This window comes from Ambystoma mexicanum, chromosome 5p (assembly GCF_040938575.1).
Source record: "Ambystoma mexicanum isolate Mex_15411 chromosome 5p, UKY_AmexF1_1, whole genome shotgun sequence".
NCBI classification, from domain to species: domain Eukaryota; kingdom Metazoa; phylum Chordata; class Amphibia; order Caudata; family Ambystomatidae; genus Ambystoma; species Ambystoma mexicanum.
Window position 1 is genome coordinate 1247464576 of NC_090930.1, and position 17493 is coordinate 1247482068.

Below are 17493 nucleotides of genomic sequence, written 5' to 3' on the forward strand. Positions count from 1 at the left end.
CAGTCGGGCACATAGGATTGTGGACGACCTGGCAGTAAATTGGCATTAAGCAGGGGTGCAGGCAGGTGCTCTCTGTGATCTAACACCGATGATTCAATGATGCAGGTCGGGGTGGTCCCAAGAATGATTCACAGTTGGCACGGCCGAGTCACACTTTGGCCACTGGGAGAGGTCAACGAGTGACACTCCAACGGTTAGAGTCGGCTGCTGGCGGTCATTGTGGTGATGATTGAGGGTGCATCGATGTGCAGTCAATGAGGTGGTGGTTCTTGGGCTAGCTGGGTTGAGCCGTGGTTGTAACTTCTGGTTAGAGTCAGCGAGAGACCCTCCAGAGATTTTTTTTAGGTTACAGCATTGAGCAGAAACTTTGGGACTAGCAAGTGACATTCTCCACTAGGGCAAAAGACAGTGTCAAGCTCAATTAGATGCAGCACAATAGTTTGGCTGATTGGAGGAATGCAGACACCAGCTCCACTGCCTTCCCTATTGTTAGACCAGTTTGGTGCGGGAGAACACAGAGATTTGGCAGGTCTGGCCTTCTGGTTCCTTTGAGGACTTTACAAGGGACTCAAGGACAGGATACTCCAGTTCAGGGTCTGCTCCTCTGACACAGATGATCCTTTGTAGAATGGTTGTTCCTAATCCACAGCACTGGTTACTCCAAATGTTCCCTGGGAGTGGGTAGTGGACAGATCTTCCTTCTGTCTTGGATGGCTCCTTCTTCACCTCCGGCAGAGGGCTTTGGAGAGTGCAACTGCCTCAAAGAGAGTCCAACTGAGAATCTTAAGAATGTCTTTTCAGCCTTAAAGGAACCTTGAGGAACTGAGGGAATTCTGCCAAAGGGATACAATACTCCTTCTTATAAGGGGATATCATCCTTGGTCTATTTGTCTAAAGCTGGCCTGCTTTAGAGGACAAAACCCTGCTTCTGGCTGGAGTGGACTTTGCTTTGTTGATCTTGCACCCAAGGTGCTTTAGTCCAGAGAAAGGAGTGGAGACATGAAAAGGAATGAAAGACAGGGAGAAACAAGATGGTAGAAGGCTTCTTCCAGTGTCCAGAGCATTCTTGCCTATCCTACTCTGCCTCCTTCCCTCCTACAGACAAAACAAATCTTTGGACTTGCAGCACCCTGGTTTGAGGCTACTCCTCCTGAATGGGTGTGCTCCTTTGATACATGGGCCCCAGGGCAACTGCCTGTTGTGTGGCTGTCTCTGTGGAAGGGGGTTACCCAACCTCACAAAGGGAAACAAAGAGAGGCTGAGTCTTCTGGGTTTCTGTTCTGTTGTGTTACAGTATCAGCCTGCCTGCTCCAAATACACATTAACTTCCACAGCAGAGCTGACTCAAAGGAGCTGACACATGTACAATATGAATTGAGGTGCAGCGGCCATGATCATAAGTATCACCATGCACTATGCCTAAACTCAGGCATAGCTTATTCTTAGAGATTACCCTACCACCAGCATGGGGTGCTCATGATCATCGTAATTCTGGTACAGGGGCATAACTTAAATATCACTGTTGTGCTATAGTGACTTTGCTGTCTCTCTGTGGCCGAGTGGGCATCTTGAGACATTTGAAACTGCTCTGCGCCATGAGCACAGCGGTTGCTGCATATCAGGCTACTGCTGAAGCTGGGCACCAGTGAAGTATACTTTCAGCATAGAGTTATGTCAAAGGGGGATCTGGTTAGCAGATGACCAAATCAGATAAGGAATCACCCACATCATTTTAGGTACTTATAAAAAAAGTAAGGGCTTTGCACACTTTCCAGATGGCAATTCCTCACAGTATCCCCAAAGTAATTAACTGTTTGTGTTGTGTGTAAGTGTGCCCATTAAACAATCTTGGCAAGCACACATCCCCACTCTATCGTACTGTTCAAACAGGTGGTAAACTGTGTCACAATCAACCTGCCACATATTGCCACTCCTTGTGATATCCATCTCTAATAATGTCCCAGCAAGTCCCCTGAAGTCCCGCTTTGCCGCGGGAGACTCTGCTGCCGTTTTTGCTATTTGGACAACTTTGGAATACTTTCACTACAACCTCCAGAAGGCTTTGCTCCAATTCAGAGGCGGGCCTACTTAAGGGAGTTTGTGTGCGCACCGCGCGCGCACACCCAGCAAGTCCCCTGAAGTCCTGCTTTGCCGCGGGAGACTCTGCTGCTGTTTTTGCTGTTTGGACAACTTTGGAATACTTCACAACAACCTCCAGAAGGTGAATAGTACCACGGACATTGACCTTAGCACTTTTAGTGCTAACGAATTATCGACCTTTCTAACACGATTTTCCATCTTTTGTTTAGGCTTTGCTCCAATTCAGAGGCGGGCCTACTTAAGGCAGTTTGCGCGCGCACCGCGCGCGCTTGCACCCAGCAAGTCCCCTGAAGTCCCGCTTTACCGCTTCGCTGCGCTCGTCGCGGTGAGTGGTGAGGGTCATATATTGTGGGCTTATTAGCCTATAAGATAAAAATGAACTCTTATTTCATTCTTTACTTAGTTGTCTGTCTTTGAGCTTACTGTTTCATTTCCAATATGAAACGAGGCATTACCTCTTTAAAATAGGGATGCCCTCTGTAACGGCTCTTCATTGCACTAATGGTGACCCTAACTCCCCATCCTCTCTAACTAAAAAACCTCGACTTAACTCTACCCCTCTTATGAGCATCATGAAACCTAAATTAAAAAGTAAAGCTGAGCTTTTGCTGGGGATGGACATTCGCCCTTTTTGTCGTGAACCAAATCATATGGACTCTTTTGATACCAATAATGGAATCACCTCAGCAGTACTACCTGGTTGCACGGACAAAACACCTGCAGTCTCAAAAAAGGACTTATCACATGGACAATCTACCAGGATCAATGCAGCGGAGGTAACATTAACCGGTGAGACATTAAAATCCGTGCCTCCGACCGTATCCACGGTCACTTTTGCAAAAGAAAATGTGTCTCTTACAGACAGTATTATGCTAAATAATGTGGTAACTGGTGCTGCAGTCCCTCCAGTTAAAATATCTATTAACTCTGCTTTGTCTGTAAATGATACCTCTAGTTCCAAATTGTCCGCCATATCGGACACTGGAGATATGGCTGTAATTGATCTTGATACAAATGCTTCTGCTTTCTCAGCGCATACCTTCTCTAAATTGCCAATTCTATTTACAAACCTCAGCGCTGCCAATGCTGTGGCAAATTTGTCATCCATTGCTCCAACACCACGAAAAATGGGAGATAAGGGTACTTCTGATCTTGGATCAGTTGAAACCAAAGCGTAAATATTGGTATTGCTCTGACTTCCATGAACACTGCTATTCTTGCCTTGGCTAAACTTTTTGAAGTCTTAGCTAACAAAGCTGATATCCATTTTAACCAGCTAAATAAGCTACTATCTGAGCAACTTACAATATCCAACAAGCTTGAAAGTCTGAGACAACCTGTTACCCTACCTATTATGAAAAGGTCAGTAGTTTCCCAGACTTCTTTTCAATCTGATGGTCCTGTACATAGTTATCAGACCATTCCATGCATACCAAATCCTATAATTGATCTGATGAATGTTGCAAATGAAACATAAGTCGATCAGCAAAAGTTACTCACTTTTTGATCCTAATACAAATCCCTTTGACATAGTGAAGTCGAGGCCGAAAAAGGTTGCCTTGCTAAAAAAATCTAAAAACATCAAATCTGTGGCCAAACGTACAACTCAAACTAAATCCTTTGTCAAGAACCTCTCAATTCCAGTTACAACTACTGCAATCGCTTCCAAGGCTATAGCAAAAAAATACTTTCAACTATCACAGGTAAAGAAGGCAAAGATTCTGCCAGCTCCAGCTGTCCCTGTTATGGCCTATAGTCCTTTGAATGACCTGTTAAGTGCTGCCACTGACTTGTCTAAAAACATCGCCAAAAAACAAACATCTAACGGTTTCTGTTTCAAATCTCCCTCGGCCATGGGAGTTTCGAACATGGAAAAGCGTTGTAAGGAAATAAGGCAAGCAGTTGATGAATACATGTCCTCCAAATCTGTTTCTAAGAACTTGTCCTTTGCGACGTGTGAAATGGCTGGTATACATGAGCCTTCTGCTCCAGTTGCTCAGATGGCACAAATAACATGTTCATTAGTCTCTCACAAGAATGAGTCAGGACAAACCGTGTCCCAGGCGCCGAATCAGAATAAGACTAATGTTTCTGCTTCTGGCTTTGTTGCCTCTGGTGACCTGGAAAGACTGATTCAATCTACACTGACAACATTTTTTGAGGCTCCTGCCACCTCTCAAATCAAAGTTTGTAGTGTAAACCAGCCTCCCACCAATGCTTCACCCTTTCCAGCTAAGCAAAAACCTGTGACTGCGTGTCCTAAATGACCAGCAGTTCATTCATTGACACTCAGTTGCAAGCCTTTGCCAACCAAACAATATAATCTTAATCGGGCCTCTGTGCTGTCAATATTTAGTGAAATTCCAGAGCCCGACGATATTGGCACCATTGACGTCGAGCTAGTCGAGTTTGTTTATCCTTCAAAACGGTCCTCTGTAAATCTCTGGATCAATTCGAGGGTCGTAGTTAATGCAATCTGGGCTGTGAAGTCTCAACTCTTTGATCTTGGATTCATCCTTTTGCCAACATCTAATCCCCCAGATTGTGTATCAACACGACAACAGGATACACACACAAAGCAAAACATAAATAAAAGTCAAGATCTCTCCTCCCATACATGTAATTGTGATTCCAAAAGTAACAAATGTTAGCATTCTAAAACTTTAGAATTTGCTTTGTCTTTGATCAGTTGGAATTCCAGAGGGCATAGGCATTTATTGAATAATCGGATTTTGCAGTTGTTAGACCATGATGTAATTTTGTTACAAGAATCCTGGCTGACTGGTGTTCCATCATGGAATAATTATGATGTCCTTTTGATACCTGCAGTTAAAGGCTTTTTAGGGCATCCCACCTCTGGTTTGCTAACTGCTGTCAAGCAGTCCTCCACCTTAAAAGTCGAAGCTTGGTTCTCCCCGAATGCTTTTTTACAAATGACTAGAATTGTTGGTAAAAAAATTTCATGTGCAGCAATTAATGTTTACTGGAACCCTTTGGGCATTTCTGATGACTGTTTTCTAGAATCTGTAAACAAAGCTATTGATATTGTCACTCTCGATGGGCAAACAGATCACATCTTTTTAGCTGGCAACTTGAACCTTCACTGCTTGGGCCCGATTTGTAAATCTGAAACGCATCGTATTGTTAAGTGGACATGCTTTATCGATTCCCGAAACCTGTTTATGTTAAATGGGGCATTCGCACGAGACATCCCACCCAAACCCACCTGGCATCGTGCTCGTAGCCAGGGAATTATTGACTTTATTTATGTCAACGCTCGCATGCTAAATAATGTAACATCATTTCAAATAATTGACACAGACATGAGCGATCATAATGTCCTACATACGACCTGGCTTTCAAACACCATCACAGCACAAGCAAAATCCACTTATCTTATGGGTTCCTACCAGGTAAACTCAGCCATGAATCGATTAACGTGGACTGAGGCATCTTTAGAAGCCTTCAGGGGACGTTATGACACTGATTTGAAGAGTAAAGCTGTGTGTGAATTTCCCTCAGATGTAGTGTATTATAATATAATGCAGCCATTTCAACCGGGCTCAATCATACAGAAAAAAAAAAAAACACCACATCTGCACATTTTCGATCTTGAAATCAGAATTAGAAAATCTAAGGTTCGGGCTGAAAAGAGGGAAGCCCTTAAGCTCCCTGTAGATACATGATTAGCTGCCCTCACCCGCATTAAAACCAGGTATAGGAATTGGGTAAGAGGCATGAAGGCTAAACTCTTTCAAACCGATGGAAGCAATATGTTGAAACTTTTGGCATCTAAAAACTCTGCTCAGTCATGGAACCTTATAAATCAAGTAACGGCAGGTCATCAGGTTGCTGTTAAAACTAACGATGTGACTGAGGAGATGTGGATTCATTACTATTCTGCACTATTTGCTGCCCTTCCGACTTCTTTCCACCTATCTTTTGACAAAGATGATATCCTGTATTTCATCAAGCAAGCAAGTAATTCTAGAGCACCTGGCCCGGAAGGTTTATCGAATGCGCAATTTAAGCAATTCCCGGACATCTGGACAGATATATTATATCTTATATTTGAGTCTATTAACGTTTCCCAGAAAATCCCGATGTCTTCGAAACAATCCATCGTCATCCCTATCTATAAAAAGGGTGATCGGGCCAACCGGCTAGATATAGGCCCATTTCCTTGCTTGATGTGCCTGGGAAGATCTTTTGTCGCCTAATCCTGAGAGAGTTGAATACGTGGACCAAGAACTTCTGTAAGAGAGATCCTCTTCAATCAGGTTTCGTCTGTGGCCTCGGCACGCTTCCAAATATTTTCACCATTAACATGCTTAAGTCTCAATATGCATCTAGGAAACAATCTTTATATTTTGCATTTATTGATTTCCGATCAGCTTTTGATTCCATAAATCATGATTTCTTATTCCACAAGTTAAAATCCCTTGGCTGTCCATCCTCTCTTTTAGCTTTAATCATTCAGCTACACACGGAGACCTCTATGCGAGTTAGGCTATCTTTTGAAGGTCTTCTGTCTTCCTCCTTTCCCACTTTCGTGGGTCTAAAACAGGGTTGTATTTTGGCATCAATACTGTTTAATCTGTTTATTTTTGATATGGGCCTTTCTTTCCTGGGAATCTTGTTGGATGCTCCCGAAACGGGTGGTCAACGTATACTGTGGTTGCTCTATGCTGACGACCTAGTTTTAATATCCCAAACTCCCAGGGGACTCCAGAATTTGCTTTCTGCCCTCTCTGATTATATCGAGAGGAATCACCTTACAGTAAATTTGACTTTTGGTTTGTAGACCTAAAGGGAAATCCAAAAATTATAATGGAACTTGGTGCTTGCGACAGGAACCCATGGAAATAGTTCTGGAATATAAATACCTGGGCCTTTTCGTACAAAATAGTGTTGGTGACATTAAATATTTGATTACCTTACAGTCAAAATTATTGACTTTGATGTCACAGGCTAAAATACTTCTTATAAATTTGGGAAATTCACCTTAAAGCATCTTCTAATGTTTTACGAGCAAAAAGTCATTCCTGTTCTCCTTTATGGTGTTGAATCAAAGTTGTATTCAAATGATGACACATGGAACAAATTGGATGCAGCGTTTTGGAAAAGTGTTTTACACTTACCAAATTGCTCTCCTATGCCCATATTACATTTTGAATTAGGTCTGAATTCACTATTTAGTAGGGTTAAGTGGAGAATGTGCTCCTTTTTTCGTAAATGTTTGCTTGGTGTGGCTAACAATAATATACTGAGTACGGTGCCCGCTACTTGTCTTCTACTCTCGATTTTCGTTTAAAATGGCGAAATCTAGTACTGACCACCCTGGTAGATGCCGATATCTAATTACAGCTCCTAATTGAGAATCCAGTTCGTGCAAAAACAAAGTATTATCAATGGGATTGGATCCAAAACTATGACCTTTTCATAAAATACAAAGATTTCAATAATAATCACTTTCGAATTAAGCGTCTGGGTCAAATGGCTGGTTATTTGTTGAAATTCCCCTCCGCGAATGTACGGAATACATTTCTGCATTTGAGACTCAATTTATGGACTACTAGGTAAGTGTTGGTGAGGTGTAAGATTATATCTGCTGATCTAAATTTCTGTCGGTTTGTGAATCCCATTCTGTGAGGGAAACCCTATAACACGTGTTAATTTCTTGCCCTAAGCTGAAGGATATGCGAGTTAAACATTTCTCTAATCTGTTGAATTTACATGAGGAACTGAGTGAGGATGAGATATGGAGCATTTTAGTTAATAGTGCAACATTTTTGGTCATAAAGGCCTTGGTGCACTTTTTGGAAAGTATTTTACCTGGTGAAATCTATTTGCAAACTTAATTTGATTCATGAATACCATCTGTATATATTCAAAGGTATTGTGTGTACTCGTGAAATCAATTGAAATGTACTAGATTTCAAGTTTTGATTTTTTTAAAAATGTTTTTATATCAATTGCTCTCATTCTGCTTCTGCTTTTGCTTCATTTGTCATGTTCCATATTGTAACCTTTTATTACTGCCAAAGTTTTTGTTTGTTATTAATTATGTTGAATGAAATTGGAATTTACATCTGTTTGATAATTTTGAAAAGTTGATTAATTCAGCTGTATCAAAATAAAAAAATATATTTTTAAAAAAAAAATGATAATGATGTGTTATGCATATAGCACTTCCACCAACGCGCTGTACACAGAAACATATTTTGTTTTCCAGAAAACAATTCAACAGCTTTTGTTGTGTGTGACTATCCAAACAAGCTGGCCCAAGAAAAATTCCTCTGCCGACTAAATTCATCCCCCACCCAACTAGACCACACTGCTGGTGTGTGGTATCACAAAGCTAATCAACCAGTCACTAATGCCCACTGCTGTAATCACAACCTTTATCAATTTTAATGCAATCTTCTTTTTTTTCAGTTCCCTAAAGATTTCAACTGATGCTGTTGTGGGTGAGTGCACATTAAAGCACTGTGGCCCAGGGCGAATTCAAGCAACTAGTGGGTTGTGAAAGACCACCAATAAACCTATGAATAATGCCCACTATCTCAGATTACCACCACCAATTATTTTTTTCAATACACCCAATTTATTTTGTATTCTCGCATAAAGCAAAGTAACTGCTTGTGGTGTGTGTGATACGACCTATTTAAACAGAATGCCCCACCGTAAAATCATTCTCCATCTTACTGTTCAGTGCTCAAGCAGATGTTAAATTGTGACACACTCCCAAACATTTTCCAGCACCCTGCTTTTGCATTGTGTGAGTGCACCATTCAAACAAGATGGCTTAGCGCAAATACCTTCTCCCTCCAACTGATCGAGCATTATGTGTGTTATGGCATAAAGCCATTCCACCTACAACTAATGCTCACTGCCTGGGAACACCCATACAATTTATAGCACCCCCAAATGACTGTCTGTTCTCTGAAAGCAATTCAACTGCCTTTGTGTCTGAGTGTATCCATTCAAGCCCGTGGCCAGTGCAACACCGTCCTCCATCCCACTGCGTGTCACTCAAACAGGTGGTGCTTTGCATCACATAGCCAATCAACCAGCCACTAATGCCCACTACCTTGGACCACTACCTCCCAATATATTCCTGTATCCGCATATTGTGTTCTGTTCCCAAAAGCAATTTGACTACTTGTGCTTTGTAATTGGTAATTGTGTGCCCATTCAAAAGAACTACCCCAATGAAAATTCCTCCTCCATCCCATTAATCAAGCAGGTTGTCTGTTACACCACACAGCTAACCAATTTGCTAATCATTCTCGCTGCCTGTGATCACAACCTCCTATAATTCTTCTAGCACCCTCAATTAATGTTCTGTTCCACCAAAGAAGTTCTATTGTATGTGTTGTATGTCACTGTGCCTGTTCAAACAAGTTGGTCAGTGAACGTTCGTTCTCCATGTTACTGCTCAGGCAGGTGGTGCAATTAACCTGTCATTAGTGCCCACTGCCAGTGTTGTTCACCTCCACCAAATATTTTACCAGAACCCCAAAATGCTTTTCTGTTCGTAAAAAGTAATTCAACTGCTTGTGTTGTGTGTGATTGCTCCCATTAAATCATGCTGGTCAGTTCAAATTCCTCTTCAATGCTGCTGCTCAGATGTGTTTTACCAAAAAACCAAGCAACCTGTCACTAATGCCCACTAACAGTCATCACCACCACCAATACTGTTTCTAACATCCCCAATTAATTGTCTTTTCCACTAAATCAATTCAACTGCATGTCTTGTGTGAGTGTGAGTGTGCCTGTTCACACAATCTGGTCAGTACACATTTGTTCTCCATCTTGCTGCTCAAACAGGTGGTGTATTGAATGACAAAGTCAATCAACTTGCCAGTAATGTCCACTGCCTGTGATCTACACCTCCATCAGTTTTTCCTGCACCCTCAAAGATTTTCTGTTCCCCGAAAGAAATTCAACTTCTTGTATTATATTTGGATTTCTTTGCACAAATCCCTCCTCTGTAATACTACTGAAGCAGGTGGTGTGTTACATCACCCAATAAATCAACATTCCACGTGTGCCCACTGCCAGTTATCTCGAACTCCAACATGTTTTCCAGCACCCTGTGAGAAACCTGAGGGCATTCTTACTTATAGACCCCATGGATTCTTTGTTAAGGTGGACAGGGGAGGGCCATCATGCTTGGATCCTAATCCTGGGGTGGACAAGCGAGGGAGGATCAACTGGGCAGGGAGTCCTTGGGCACTGCAGGAGGAATGCCCTCAGGAAAGACGCAGTATTCCCCCCATTCCAATACATCCCTAGCCGACATTGCCTCGCTCGGTATGGGATATTATTGCCCAAAATCCATTCACCCACAACAATACATCTGCCCCTTTACCCTGACATAAACGTCTATAATTTTCCCTTAAGCCCTAAGAAAAACTACAACACCGCCTTCCCATTTTCGAACAAGACTTAGAAGAAAAAGAAACAAAAGGGAGCTATGAAGATTACCTATAGGAACCAATGCACCAGGGATTCCGATGGGCAGTCGCCATTTTGTCCCAATAATGAGGCCAGGCAAGGTCAGGCCTCCCTCTATAATCATTCCAACCTGAAACCTGTTAATCCTCCCAGCCAGTATAAATGGCAGAACACACAGGCACACTCTGAGCGAGTTGGGGATGCTGCAGGGTGCACAGAGGCCAGGAGGAGAGAATTTGATGTGGGGAGACCGTGCAAAGCCTTGAGGAAGGAGGACTCCCTAATTGCTGGGTCTGTGAGTACAGGGAAAGCTGGTGTGTGATGAGGGAGATCTGACTCCAGGGAGCCAAATCAGGGGCAGCTGGGATTACCTGGCAGTGGCCCCACCAGAGCTCCTCCCATGGGATAAACAGGAACGCCAAGGATTTTGAGGGGCAGGTGGTAGGACCATGATCACAAAAACATCCAATTTTAAAACCTCCAGCTCCCAAAACCTACAGAATGCTGTTCAGAGGAGCTGACAAAGTGGGAAAGAAATACGAACAGAGCATTGTGGCACTGGAAGTCCAGAGACATTTTGTTTGATAAAACCCGAGCAAGGTCGAACACAAGAAGGAGCAGAACTTTCAGGGCGAAGGCGAACGTACTGGAGCAGGACGACCAATCGAGGGACTACAGCAACAGGTAGGGAAACCCTGAAGTGCCCTGCAGTTGTTTGTTGCTTCCGGGAAACCATGAAGGAGACGCAGAGAAAGCCAAATCACAGACAAGAAGAAACCTGCATTGTGTTTCAAGGATGCCAGTGACCATCGCGTGCCAAACTCAGAGTTAGGGCGGCGAGGCCAAGCCTGTGGTACTAACCTTGACTCGTGAATCAAAGCCACAGAGACAAGAAAGGAATGTGCACAACCAGTGAGTTAGTGAAAGACGTGAAAGGCCAGTTCGTGTCAAGTAAAGATTGAAGTCGCAACAGTGTATCTCACATGCTGATGAGATGAGAAAGAAGGCTAACCAGTGATGAACTTTTAAGTGGCCTATAATCGTAAAGCCAGTGATACAGAGTAGCGGAGTGGTTCAGTGAAAGTAAATAGCCCACTCGAATGTCTCTGCGAAATGTGCAATGTTTTGTTATAAAGCAGCAGAGTGAATCAACTCAGAAATACGAAATGGTCAAAATTACCTCCTACAAAACGGGAAGTGAAAAGGTGAATGCTTGAAGAGAAAGATATCTTTAAACTTTTGAGGTTATGGTATGGAACTACCAAGACCAAGAGACACTGGGGCAAATAACGTAATGGGAGAGATGAAGTGCAAGTCGAAGTGGTCAGCGTAGGTCTAAAGTAAAACCCTTGCACATTCGAAAGTCTTCGACATCAGTGAAAGGTCCGAGCCCAGCTGAGGGAAACTGGAAACGTAAAGTAAGTTTTGGAAGCAAACCCCAAAGAAATTTGAATAAAGCTACGGGAAGGGAACCCCTGCAATTGCTGTAATTGTGAGATCCGAGCCTGACTGAGTGGGATCCATGTTGAATCAGGTACTTTTTGGTTGAAAGGTCTGAGTCCGGCTGAGGGAGACCTATGTGAACTGTTAAGGCTTTAAAAGGTTTCAGCTCGACAGAGGGAGACCTACGTGAACATTTTGTTGAACTGTGAAAGAACTTGTGGAACGCTGGAATAAATTACTTTATGTGGAAGGCCAGGTGGGCCTCAATCCATGTTTTGAACTGCCTTTGTTTTGAGAACCTGAGCCAGAGTGTGTCATCCTTTCTACAAGGACTGTCTTACTCCATGCTGTCCAACGTGTGTAGGAGTGCTGACTCAGCCACTTTGTTCCTTTATGTTATAACACTGATTGTCCTTTGCATACATTTTCTTCTTTACACACTTTGGGCCTCATTACACGGATGGCGGTAAGGGATTACCGGCACCGGTAAGGGCACCGGTGCCGGTAATCCCTTACCGCCCTACTACGAGGTCCCTTTGCTGGTCCCTACCTTAATGGCTGGTTTTACCAGCCGTCAAGGACGGGACCCACAAAGGGACCTTGGAGGCAATTACGGTACCGCAATTTGCGGTACCGTAATTGCCACCTTCCCCATTCCCATTGAGCCCTATGGGGGCTCAAATGGGAATGGGGAAGGGCCAGTGGTGAATGGGGAATTACCGCCCTGCCAACCTTGGAATGGGGTGGTAATTCCGCCATTCACCATGGCGGGATCGGTAAATTACCAGCGGCAATGAGGCCCTTCCGTGTAATGAGGCCCTTTGTGCATGAGAGATAGGGCAGGCATCATGTTTTGTTAGTATAGGCCATTTTGATTTGACAAAGACTGACTAGGACTGTTTTTTTTTAATTATTTGATGGTAGAGACTACTCCATATAGAGCAAAGTAGGAGTTCATTCAAACCCCAATAATCTAATAAAGGTTTTTAAACTTGTGACTCTTGTGTTGGTGTCATCCTTGTGATACCATGCCTCCCTTACAATCCCCAAATTATTTTCTGTTTCTGAAAAGCAATTCAATTGCTTGTGTTGTGTGTGAGTGCTCCCTTTCAAACATGATGTTCGGTGCAAATTCCGCCTCCATCCTGCTACTCAGTGCTCAAGCAGATGTGCTTTGTCACACAGCCAGTCCAGCTTCCACTAATGCCTACTTTCTGTGAGCACAACCACCAGCAACGTTTTCAATGCCACTAATTCTCTTCTGTTCCCTCAAAGCAATTCATCTGTTGTGTTGTGTCTGAATGCACGCATTGAAACAAGCTGACTCAGTTAACATTGCTCCTCTGTCCTACATCTGAAGTATTTAGTAGTCTGTGCCACACAGCCAATACTGCAGCCACTAATCCCTACTGACTGTAATCGCCACCTCTATCAATGTGTACATCACATCTGTTTGTTTCTTCTGTTCCGCCAAAGTGGTGGAAAATACAATAATTTCAACTGCTTGTTTGTGGGTTAGTCTTCAGTCAAGCTATCCCTGTGCACATATGCAAAGTAAATTGTTGAGGTACCTGGCAGAGGAAGTGAAATGTTTCAGAAAATCCCACCGCCTATCCTCTTGTATTTCAGAGAAATGTAATTTGCATTTAAATGATGTTTGCACAATTATATAATATTATGTTTTGTTGAGCACTGCATACAATCACCCTAATATAGTCCCTGCCCAACAGTATATGCCCAACATGGAATTATGTTTTGTTTAAAAGCCCCAACAGCCCTAACCAAACATGCAAGTAAAATGTTCCAGCTATCAAAAAGCAGCAAAACCTGTCCATACCACCCCCCTCATCTTCCCGAAAAGATCCCCAGAAACTGCTGAAGAGCTGCAACAGGCTCTTCCATGTATAGCCAGTCAAATCTGCCGGCCCAGAATCATTTGGGTGAGTCTCTTAAAAGTTCAAGAAGTTAGCGTCACACAAATATAGTGGACATTCAGGTAATTCATGATTTGGAATAATAATTTGGTTTGAATGAGACAGTGATGCTGAGGATTATTTTTCTCATAAATTGGTTTGGGAGTAAGTACTGCTTTGAATCCAGCTCTTTGGTCACATGTAGGATACATCATCCACGTTTTGAATATGTCATGTTCATTTGGCATGTGTGCTGGTCTTTGCACGAAACAAGACGGTGTGAGGGTGTTCTATTTGGCTGGAAAGACCTACTTGCATACACATTCAGCGTGTGTTTTGGTGTGAGGTTGCATTTGTATTTGTGGCACAATTGTTGGTTTTAGTTGTGCTTATGGCGGATTGTCATCCCGAGGAGCTGTGCAGTTGATTTATTCTTCGAATTAAATGTGGTCAGACCATTGTGTCTTGGTGGATATAGTAAATCAGCTCCCAGGGTAGACCAATGATTGGCATACAAAGTATCGTTTAACTATCATACAATATTATTTCTTTGGCAGAAGTCAAATGCATCCATATGTGTTTCTGTGGGTGGGTTAGTAAAAAGGTAATTGAATTTGTCAGTAGCTATTTATTCTATTGAAGTTGATTGGCAATGAATTTCCGGCAATGCTGTTTACTGGATTGTATGTGTAAATAGGGAATCTCAGGGGGTCATTACGACCCTGGAGGTAGCCATGCCGCTATTTGCGGCATGGCTACCCCCATTCCGGGTACCAGGTCTGGGTTACCTGAATGGGGAAATACCGGGCCATTCCGAACTTGGAGGGCCTGGTATTTCCCCATTCAGGGAACCCATCCCCATTCCCATTCGAGCCCCCATAGGGCTCAATGGGAATGGGGAGAATGCTAACAACGGGCCCGTTAATGACGAGCCCGTTGTTAGCATGCTGGTCTGCTCACAGGACCCGCTAAGGATGCCTGGTAAAACCTTCGTGTCTTTAGCGGGTCCCGCAAAGAGACCTCGTAATGAGGCAGTAGGGGATTAACGGGGCCGGCAGCTTTACCGGCCCCGTTTACTCCCTACCGCCAGGGTCGTAATGACCCCCTCAGTGTATTACAGTTCTACTGACCAAATTGTGAGCATTGCACTTTAATTAAAACAGACAAATTAGTACTTCACCATTTGTGTTGTCTTTACTTTTACCGCAGGACAGGGGTATGTAACAAGATTGGCTGTTGCAGTATACAGGGCAATGATTTTTGCTACATGTACATTTCCAACACTTTAATTGTGCCATCATGTTTGCTGATAGGGATGGGAATGGTGTAGGGATACCACTTATATTTGTTTATGATGAAATGCAGAATCCTGTATATAAAGATTTGTGTGCATGCAATCTGATATTGGTAATAAAGATTTACATGTGTTTCATTCTTGGAGCTTATGCTGCGATTCCATCTCATTAGCAATATAACACACCTGTCAACGTTATGAAAAAACTAAAGCAAAACAATGTACTAGAGTCAATATGTCTGCACTTTTAATTGCTTTTAATTATTGAAAAAAATCAGAAAGAATAAAACAATGTCATTAAACAAAATGGCGTTTTGTTTTCATATTTCTTTGAATAAAGATGACTTATGTCCTTCTTCAGAGCCTTTTGTTTTTCTAAGTTATCATTACTATAACATTATAGATAGATAACAGCAGACATGACACAGGGATTAGAGAAGAAAAAAGGACATACTGTCACTAAATGATAGTTTCCATTATGATAGTTATGAAATTGAAGAACACATATATTTGTTAATTTAATTGAATATTTTGTATACCTTTTCCGTGTATCTTATCACAGAATATATTTTCCTTCTACAAATCTGAAACGTTATTTGTTATCCTTCTTGTTCTGTGCTTGTTTCATGTTACTCACATCTATTTCTGAAATACAGAGTAAACAAATATGAAAACATCTGTAGGTAGTTGTTTCCTGCTAATATCATATAATATAAGAACATGATTTCTCTATGCTAACATACCTGCTTTGGATGTAGTATTCCCAATTTCTCAGTTGAATTATTTTATGTTTCCCCCCAGGTAAAGCTTGGAACACACCTATATAAAAAACACAATGTTTCGTTTACTTAGTGATATAATATGTAGAGAATAGTTTTTTGTATATATAGTGCTGTAGTATAAATATATAAAATATCTCTGCATAATGGCTCTTACATTTTCAGTAGCATGACTGATACATTGTGGGCTGTAAACCACATGTTTTTGGCTTTCCTTGAGAGCAGACACCAGTTTGTCCGATATTGGACCCCATGGGGCATTTTCGGCATAATTAGCATGCGCTAATAGCACCGTGCTAATTGTGCCCGAAAATGGGTGTTAAGCTGGCGAATTTACTCCCAGCTTAGAGCTGGGGGTAAATGCTGAGAGACTCGTGATTGGGCGGACCCTTAAATGCGGCGGTAATAGGGTTACTGCCGCATTTAAGGGCTACCGCCCAACTTGTGATGAGACCCAGTGTATTTCTGCCCCCTGTCCTCCGGAGGAAAACATTGGGAACAAGTCCCTTTGTCTCCTGCATTCCATTCCACTCACCTTTTGGTCGTTGACCTTGGGTAGATTAACCTGAAATATAACAATGTACTTACCTTAGTAAAATTGTTGAAGAACTACTATGAACTATCACCACAACAAGTGGATTGCAAACTTATCTACAGAAACTACCATCAGGGGAGAAACAATGTTGCCCCTGTGACCTTTTGGTACAAGCCCTGTTCCTTTTAGGGTTTGGAATGCTTAAGTTAGGGAATTAACTTGTGACTTGGATCCATCATTTACCGCATTTAATCGACTTACCTGTTTACTGATTAAGTTACTATTAATGCATTTAAGAAATTATGGTGAATGTATATATTTGTATCATAGAGTATTGTACAATATTACTACCTTTTATATTCATGTTTCAGTGTGTCCAAAGGAATACAATAGATAACTGTATGTTTTATACTTATTGCATCATTTTATTATTGGTGGCCATACTGTGTGGAATCATTGAGGCTCCTGACCCCACTCACACTCCCCTGAGAATAAGCCTTGACTGTGTTTTCATTGGGGCTTGGCTAACGTCTCTGACTTCTCTGTTCACTATAAAAATGGTGGCCTCCTAACATCTGTCCACCAGGCCAGATTCTATAAATCAATATTAACAACTACAACAGCACACTGGATGGTCTTTCCTTCCTCTATTAGTCTAGAAAAGTGGGGTCTCTCCGCATGCAAGTGGTAGCAAGTGTATGAAGTTTATCACCAAGCAACTTTGTGCATACAAAGATTACAGTGTAGAAGCCACAGGGGAGTTGCTGTTTGGGAGAATGTGGATGAAGAGAAGGCACTTTGGGTATGGTTAAAAATTGGCAGTGGTTTGAATGCCCTTGATGTTTTATGAATTGACAGGGTAATGTATGTCCCATTCTGAGTACATGGACTAAAGTGAGGTTCCACACTTGTCCAGCCTTTGTCAGCCTGTGACAGAAATGGTGACTGTGTTCCAGGATATAGGTT